Here is a 10,083-nt window from a genome sequence, read left to right on the forward strand (position 1 = left end):
GTTTCGATAATCAAACTTATTTTCGATTATTCAAATAAAGATCGTACTTTCGTATAAGTATATCTTTGGTTAATTATTATTATTCATTTCAAGTATGAGTTTTAAAACTTCTACTTCAACTATTTTTATAAAGATCATCCTTTATGGGAATATTATTTAAACAATAATATTCAGATGTTTTCTAATATATTGGGACTAATTTATTTTATGAAATCAGCATTTCTCCGAACATTCTTAAAAATGTTTTCGAGTCTTCAAAATGATTTTAAAGGTTAGAACGGATCCCAAAACTCGTTTTCAAATTTAAGATCTTCCTTCTGAAGGGGATTTAAATACTCGCTCAAAAATCTGAGGGATCCAGCTTCGTGATGTATTTTTATATACTCGCAACAAGGTTGATGTTTTGATAAAAGAGTTTTTGATTACTTACCCAACACTCGGGAAGTAAAATTCTTTGAATTAGTTAATCCATTAACAGGCATCGCTTGGGAAATATCAGTGAGTTTTCATTTCCAACTAGATACGACTTCTTGGTGGAGCCGTATCAATAAGTTGCTACTTGGGGAAAAGGGGGGACGAACTTTACGTTTCAGAGTCATGGATTTCATCTGAACTAGGAGTGGCGTAAGTGGTCGAGTGGCGCCGGCCCAGCCTTATTTATTGGCCCAAATGGCCCGGAAATTCCGCTAAGACGGTCCATTCTTTAGGAGTCCAGCGTTCGGTTGACAAGTAAATCTGACTGTTCTCCTCTACATGTAGAAAATGGTGGGGTTGCACTACTGCGACTGATCATCGTGAGTGGTCTTCCTGGCGTGGCAAACTCCCGTAATGAGTTCATCATCCAATTGGATATTTCTGTAACACTACCCAGAGCACTTCGATAGAAACGTTACGGCTGGGCGATTGTTAAGTGTTGGCAGGGTCGAGTTTTCAAAATGATGTTTTCATCAAATGAAGTATCTCGTAACTTCATTTCATTTTGATGATATTTCAAAGATTAATTCTATACAAGTTTTGTCGTGTAGCTTCATCTATGGGATGAACTAATTATAACTTGAATGGTGGTAGTTCAAGTAGTATTCGAAAAAGATATAAGTATATTGGAGTATCTTGTAACTTCATCTTTTCAACTTATATCTAGTTAATGATTATCTTATGAATGACAAAGGTTTTCAGAAAAACGTTGAGACAAGGTTAGATATATGAGATCACCTTGTAACGATATTTTTATACATTTATAAACTGGAACTCTGTGTATATTATGCCTGGCAGAGTATTTCAAAGATTTTGAAAAGTATATATGTATATACTGAATATTTTGCGACTTGGTCGCGTTAAGATATCAACTTGGTTCATTTCTTCTTAACCAAGTCTTTCTTGAGTACTATGAGAATGCTCATATATTGTAAATTATTATACATACTATTTCGGTGGGCTTGTTGCTCACCCTTGCTTTCTTCTTTCATCACACAACATCAGATAGACAAGATGAACAGGACCAAGCTCCCAATTCGCGAGCGGATAGGAAACGTTCTGCAGTTTCCTATAGGCGTTGATGTCGTTGTAGCTGAGGTACGAACTACCAATAGGCTAGGCTTTCAACTTTTGATGTACCAGACTTATGTATCTTTATAAATTGTAATAATGGCAAAGAAATGTAAATTTATTCAGAAACCCTTTTAAGGTGTAATGGCATATAATTGTGGAATAAAATGACTCGTGTGATTTTTGGATATTCATCTCTGAGACTATAACTTGTGGTGTGTGTGTGTATTATGGGGTCACAGTACGGAGTAGTTGATTGTTTATTAAGATTGGGTGTTATTAAGGGAAATGGAACTCGTGACAACCCGGATCCCCGACCCCCGATTTGGGGGTGTTACAGAAATGGTATCAGAGCTAAGCGTTATAAACCTCAGAGATGATATGACGTTAAAATAATAAGTTCACTAAGATAATAAGAACTCTTGCCAAGTTTATAGTCGGACTACCTAACATAGTACTGACAGTTAAAACCCTTATGGGAACTCTTATAAATATTGTGATAGAAGCGTAGTTCGTTATCGTATATGGTAGCGGGACTCCGAACCCTGAGGTTGAGGAGCAACAACGCGATGATGTTTTATTACTTATTGGAGATCAGATTATGGATCCGATAGAGCGTCCTAACGCGGGACCGGATGATGTTCATATTGAGGATGTGGCGGTTGAGGATGTTGTCCTAGAAGGGATTGTTGCTGAGAAGAATCCCGTGGAGGATCCTGACAAGAATGAATAAAGGATCACTGGGGAATTGATGACTATGGTTAGGACGACTACCAGAGGTAGGATTGGCCGATTACTACCGGAGGTTCGTTCAAGTTCGTAAAGATAGTAGCCCCTTTAACGCGCTTACTCGTAAGACTGAGAAGTTCGAATGGACAGAGGAATACGAAAACAACTTTCAAGAACTGAAGCAAAGATTGGTGACGACCCTATGATGGCGTTGCCGGATGGAAAAGGAGATTTTGTGATGTATAGTGATGCTTCGCATAAGAAATTAGGGTGCTTCTTATACAACACAACAAGGTAATCGCGTACGCGTCAAGACAATTAAGGGAATATAAAATTCGATATCCCCACCCATGAGCTTGGGCTCGTGGAAATAGTTTTTCCGTAAAGATTAGAGGCACTACTTGTATGAAAAGAAGTGCAAGATTTACACAAACCATAGGAGCTCTAGTACATTTTTACGTAGAAAGAGCTCAACATACACCAGAGGAGGCGGTTAGAGCTAATCAAGAATTATGATTGGGAGATTCTTTATCATTCAGGGAAAGCCAATGTGGTGGCTGATGCCCTTAGTAAAAAGGAGAGACTCAAGATGATAATGTCTTTGGGAGAGTTTATAAGAGATTTTGAGAAAATGGAAATAGAAGTGAAGGTAACCGGAGCTGGTACCGAAAAGCTGTTTGAGATTGCAATACAGCCCGAATTATTGGAAAAGAACATATTGTGCCAGAAAAAGTGATGAATGAAGGAAGAGAGCCAACAAATAGATAAGAGATTAATACCGAGAAAGATAATAAGGGAATAATGAGGTATTCCTACAGAATTTGGGTTCCAAATGTTCAAGAGCTTAAAGATGAGATCTTAGATAAAAGCTAGTTTGAGGAATAAGATTTAGAGCAAACCCTGAACGTGATAGTCAGGGAGGTCGCCATCAAGATAGAAGGAACCCATAACATAATGAAGTGGAAAATGAGGATTTAAAACATGTAGGATGACCCCGATTATGGGGAGGAGGAGGGAACATTCATACTAAGGAAACAGAAGTCGAGTAAGGAAAGGAGACCCGAGACGGTACTCCTATATGACAATTTATGGACCTTTCTAGACAGAACTTAGACTATTATCCCCAACCACCACCCTGAGGAAACAATGCGGTGAGAAATTATTTCAGGACCTTTAAGTCGCTAAGCTCTCAGAGTTCCAAGGAACAAGCTGACCCAGTCGAGGCAAGAGCCTGGCTAAAGGAAATATAGGAATCATTTGAGATTTTAAATGATGGACGAATTACAAAAGACTGTTTTTGTCACTTACCCTCCTAAGAGAAAGGCCACCCATTGGAGAAAGGCCAAGGAAGGCACGGAGCAAGAGATTATAATAAACTGATTTAAGTTCAGTCAATTGTTTTCAGGAAAGTACTTTCCAAGGTTATGGAGATAGTGTAAAAGCTTTAGAGCCAGAACAAAGGCAGACGAGTATGATGAATTATGAATCTAAGTTGTAAAAGTTGTCAAGATTCGTTCTGAGGACACGAATCCAGAATGACGGGATGTTTGAAATTAATGCTTATGTTGTGTTGGCTCATGAAATAATGATAAGAGAAAGGAAAATAAAAAGAAACTGAAGTGAAAAGGAATATAAAGGCAATAGAGTTTGAGGAATGATAAGGGAGTTGGGTATGAGGAAACCCTAAAGACTCATAGCAATAGAAATAGAAAAGTATATAATCGTCAGGATGAGGGTGATTCACCATGAGTTAAAATTGATGGTTGAAGGCATAAGAGATACATATATTTTATCCCCTGTAAGTTGGGAGGATTCGAGGAAACCTTGAGATAGTTCGAAGGATAAATAATGAAACGCGGATAGACTGAGGAGACAAGGAAGTAAGAAATTAGGAAAATTGGATGAAGGAAGTGACCTTCAAGAATGTGAAGTGTAAGACCGGTGGCTTGATACCCAGAAAGAGAGACGCCAGGTATGAAAGATATCCCAACATTGAGATGACTGTTGAGATAAATAACAAAAGTAAATAAGGAATTATTAAGAAGAAGTTCACGTTGAACACGACCAATATCTTCCAGAACATCCCTGTTGTCATTACCAAATTAGGCAAGCAAAGCGAAAAAAAACCGTTGTTATCTTTTGGAGGCCATATGGATTGACCTCAGTTTGAATAAAGATGCTATTGTGAAATTAAGTATAGACTATCGAAGTGAGAATGATTGAATAAGGTAATCTATCAAGTATATATGACTTGATTTATCCATGGAAGAGTGTAAGTATCTTTTAAAGGTGGAATTAATGATAAAACCCCGATAACTTGAAATGAATCCTAGGGGAATGCATAAAGGTTGGCATTTCACCCTTAATAGGGGCAACATGAGTTTTGACAGTATGAATTGGAAAGGATTAAGGTAACAACAACCTTTAAGGATCAGTGGAGAAATTTTTCAAAAGTATATAGACAATGATTCTGGTATTAGTAAATGGTATCTTGATATGCCCTATGCCTAGGGTGTACCTGATGAAGGATTTAAGCATAACCTTAGAGGTTTTACAAGGAGAAAAGTAATATTCAAAGTTCTCAAGAATAGAAATTTTGATGAAGGAAATATAACGTAATTATAATAATGCCAGGTGGGGCACGTGTTGAACCATAAGAAAGTATGGATCGATCCAATGAGGGTCGAGATTGGTGAAAACAAGAAGGACCCAAGATAAGAGACGTCCTAAGTATGATCGAGAGTTAGTCGTGGAAATGTTCACATCTAAAGACTAAGGCAATGACTTATGGAAAAATGGTTTTTTTTCTCACCAGGACTTAAGAGAAGCATTTTCACATAAGTGTGATTGAAATGAGGTAGAAAATTTAGTTGGAGGTGGTTAAAATGACATTGATTGTAAGGAAATTTTACTATCAGGAAAGGCCGAAGAGGTGTCCAACACTTTAAGTGTGAGAGGACAATTATCAGCGCTCGTGCCAGAGGAATACAGTGATAATGGTTAATTCCGTGAAGGTTGTATTATGGTGTGAAGGATTGACATTCCTTCTGATGACTGTGCGGTACTCAACCGTAATAGTAGTTTGGTAAAGATTTAATTCATGTAATCGCGGTGAGCGGGCTTTCTATCTTAGAAGGTCCTATCTTGAGATAAGCCAGGAGCATGTTACGAAAGGACTAAATGAACCTTTGAGCTTCATGTCTCCCAGTAAAGAAATATGGTTAATAATGGTATTAGCCTGCTATCGTTGCTTTGATTGAAACTCTTCTGCAATTTTATCTGCTTCATGTCATGTATGTACGTCAGGATCAGGAATGTTCTCCATGAATCATGAATGGTGATTATGTTACCTCCTTAGAAGGATTCGATATGATATGAATGGACTCCATATGGTTAGCTATTAAAACTTCATGGAAAACGAATGATTATAGTAGGTCAACGGTGGGCCATAGTAATGCAGGAATGATTCTGCGAGTAATGAGCCGATTACTTACAACCGTGAGGGTTGTATTGGAATGGATGTTGAGAGTGAGTACCACTAATCGGGTCGTGGTGGTGTATAAATTATCATTGATAGGCTAATTAAGTCGATTATCTACCTATTGAATACTTATTCCTTCTTATCAATAGAGAGCCGTATTACTATACAAGGAAGGTTGCGATGCAAGCATAGAATTCTAATAACGATGACGTCTAGAATGAAATCCCAGATTCGATTTTCGATGTCAAGGGAGTTTCAAAGGTGATTGTTTATAAGCTCGAGCAAGAGCATGGGTCCATAGAATGATGGACGGAATAGTAAATATTCAGACACGTGAAATACAATGCTATAATACTTGATGTTGATATATATACGTATATATTTTGTTCTCCTATGACAAACCTCTATAGTTCAGAGGTAGATTCCAAGCCAGATATTTTGTGGCAGTATATTTTATATATATACAATTCTCTTCAATTCATTCTTTTCTCTCCTTTTCATTTCATATAAGCTGAGAAGAACAACCCTTCCAGAAGGGGAGGTATTGTCGAATGACTATCTATTTGTGTGATAGAAGCCTAGTAGGATACCATCTATTGTTTAATTGTTTGTCAAGTACTAAAGGCTGGCCATCTTCTGTACTAACTATGCAATGTAACAAGTGTTCATGATCATAGTGATCTCCCAATAAATTCTTTTACTTCTATATGAAGGACCAAGCTTTCGAAGATGGAGGCAGCTAGAGATGAAGTGGTACCAAGTATGGTGGTATTCCGATTCTAACGCGTTCGTGATACTAAGGTTGACGCGATTATTAAAAGGTTATAGAACGCTAACGAGCAAAAGTGTAATCAGTATAAAATTTGGTATGGAAGATAGTAACGATTACGAACTGGAAAAGAGTGGGTATTGAAAAGCAAAAGCTATAGATCTAGATGAGACAATGAGAGTCTGTACAATAGAATTCAAAGAAATTTGGAATGATCACTTAACGCGGATTGAGTTTTCTTACGATAATCGATCGTATGTCAGTATCGAGGTATCGCCTTATGAGATCCTTGAGGGAAGACAATGTCGATCTCCCTTATGTTAGGATGAAGTTGTAGAGCGCAAGATGCTCGGACCCGCAGTAGTCCAAAGGACCAAGGATATAATAGATCTAATCAGAGGACGGATGGTAGTAGCCCAAGATGGACATAAGAAGTATGTTGATTTGACACGAAAGGACAAAGAATAGGAAGTAGGGGACCTAGTGCTGTTATAGGTATTCCCTTGGAAATGATGGATGTGGTTCGGAAAGAAAGGAAAGCTAAGCCCACGAATTGTTGGACCCTTGGATATATTAAGTCGTATTGGGAAGTTAACATATGAGCTAGCCTTACCCCGAACCTTAGCAAGTTCATAACGTGTTCCATGTATCAATGTTAAGGAAGTGTAATCCGGATGCCAGACAAATAGGGGCATATGAGCGCATAGACATGCAACCAGACGTAACCTATATGGAGCAACCAGGAAGGGTTATAGATCAAAAATGGACAAGTGCTTAGAAGAAGGGTTATCATGCTAGTCAGGGTTTGTGGCAGAACCACAATGTGGGAAAATTGACTTGAGAGTTAGAAAGTGCAATGCTAAGAAAGTATCCCTATTCATTTTCTATCTGATTCTGGGACGGAATCCTTTTAAGGAGGGGAGACTGTAATAACCCCAAAAATTTTGGACTTTTTGTAAACCTTATGAATAGTGATTTTGCTGATTATGCTGAATAAAAAAACTTTTCATGTCACACAATGTAGCATTTCTTTTATTGATATTCTGAGGTCTTATTAGTACTCTATATGGTATATAAGTGTATGTAAAGATCGTCAGAATCCAAATCCGAACACTTTGATTTTTCCCGAAAATCCACCAGATACCGAAAGAATTGAGTATAAGGTAACATGATAAAAAGGATTTAAATTCAAGGAATTTTAGAGAGGATCATAAAAGGAATATAAAATATTGAGAAAGGTTTAGGGGAACCTAGGTAATAAGATCCCAGGTATGATCCCTCAAACGATAAACGAGAACGAAAGTTAAGCGAACCGTATAACAGATAAGCGGTCATTAGCCAAGTAATTAGGGGTTAATCAAAGAGGTTAGTGGATGATGATGTCATCACACCAACAAGAAGAAGACAAGTGTAAGAGAATGACATGAGAAAGATGATATAGGCATGGTGACATAAGCATGACAAATGGAGGTATTGGTTGGTTGATTGTGAGCCACACAATTTTTACCATGGTAACAATCTAATTAACAACGAAAGTAAGTAACCAAGCTAAACACCACACAAATCATTTAATCAAACTAGAAACATTTTTACTTCACTTTTCTTCCCTTGCTCTCGGCCAAAACCAGAGCAGCCACTTAAAACTACCATATCTCCTTCAATACTCAATCAAATATTGTGTTCTATAGCTTGTTGGAAAGGTATTGAGATGACCTACAACACTTGTTCACAAGTCTCGTCCAAATAAGCAAGGTAAGACCCTCATATTTACAGTTCTTTAAATCGGACTTTTAGAAACTTCAAAACCTAACATTGTGTTCTTGATTTCTTTGGAAAGATCAAGCTTGAGGAGGTTATATTAAGGCTCTCTAAGGCTTCCTAGCAACTTAACACCTACCAAGGAAGGTATCAACTTCAAACCCTAGCTTTGATTTTATGATTCAATTAAGTTTTATTGAAGCATTGTTAGTATTAAGGCTTGATCTTTGATTATAAGTAGTTTTGGTGGATTTATATTGGTTTTGAATATTGTGTCTTTGATTGGTTGGATAAATTGGTAAAACTTGGAGTTGGGGACTGAGCTTGTAGTATGATGGTTGAACATTGTTGTATTGGTGGTTGTGAGTGAATTGATGATAATTTAGAGTGTTAATTAAATTAGAAATCGCGTAAACATAAACGTCATAATGCCTGATTTTCCTTACCTATTCTGTTCTTAACTTTAGGACCCGTGAACTCAATTAAAGATTCTAACATTTGCCATGTTTAGATAGTTCATGTTACGAGCTTCGTTTTGATATGTGGTTCGCTTGAATCCGATGTACGGTTTAGGAGAAACGACCGTTTTAAGTAACGATGTTTCGCGAACAAACCATTACCCCTCGCCTTACTTTGAAACCTTGGTTAAGGCCCTTAAATGACTAATTGGAGTATGAAACAATTATGTAAAATGGACTAGGCAGTTGTAGGGTATTCTCGAAAGTGTTGCCTTAAAATTCGTAACGGTTAATTTATTAAAAATGGTGGAGCCGAGGGTACTCGAACGACTTATGTGATTTGTTAAGCGTAGAAATGACCATAAGCAAACGTTAGGGTTCAATTAATTAAAGTCTAGTTTCTTAAGCGACCTTGGTTTAATTCTGGCTTATGTTGTTGTTCATAGGTTACCGGACCCACTCTAAGCTTAAGTCTACCCCGGAGCACTCAGGCAAGTTTTCTACCCGTTATACTATTGTTGTGATATATATGTGTATATGCATTATCTTGTGATAAGTGCATTATTGTTATTAGAAAATCTTGCGATATATTGGAGCATATTGATATGATATATATGCATGCCTGTTTTGTAATCTTGATATCTAATTGTTGATTCAATTGCTTATAAGTTGTATAATACCTATGCTAGAGATAAGCAGTAATTGCGTATACCCTTAGTATAGGGGACCCGAAGGTGAACATTTTTCTAACCCGGGAGTCGGTGTTCCCGAGTATAATATATGTATATTTTTATATATATATATAAATAGTTTTCAAAACTACTAATCGAATAAGGTTTATTCGATAACTTTATTTATTTAATGAATATTATTTTGAATATTCGTTCGAGGACTTATGACTCCGCTTATTTTATTTAATGAATATTATTTTGAATATTCATTCGAAGACCTATGACTCCGCTTATTTTATTAAATAATATTCTTTATTTTATTAAAGAATAAGGTTTCGATAATCAAACTTATTTTCGATTATTCAAATAAAGATCGTACTTTCGTATAAGTATATCTTTGGTTAATTATTATTATTCATTTCAAGTATGAGTTTTAAAACTTCTACTTCAACTATTTTTATAAAGATCATCCTTTATGGGAATATTATTTAAACAATAATATTCAGATATTTTCTAATATATTGGAACTGATTTATTTTATTAAATCAGCATTTCTCCGAACATTCTTAAAAATATTTTCGAGTCTTCAAAATGATTTTAAAGGTTAGAGCGGATCCCAAAACTCATTTTCAAATTTAAGATCTTCCTTCTGAAGGGGATTTAAATACTCGC

The sequence above is a fragment of the Apium graveolens genome, chromosome 7 (assembly GCF_009905375.1).
Source record: "Apium graveolens cultivar Ventura chromosome 7, ASM990537v1, whole genome shotgun sequence".
NCBI lineage: Eukaryota > Viridiplantae > Streptophyta > Magnoliopsida > Apiales > Apiaceae > Apium > Apium graveolens.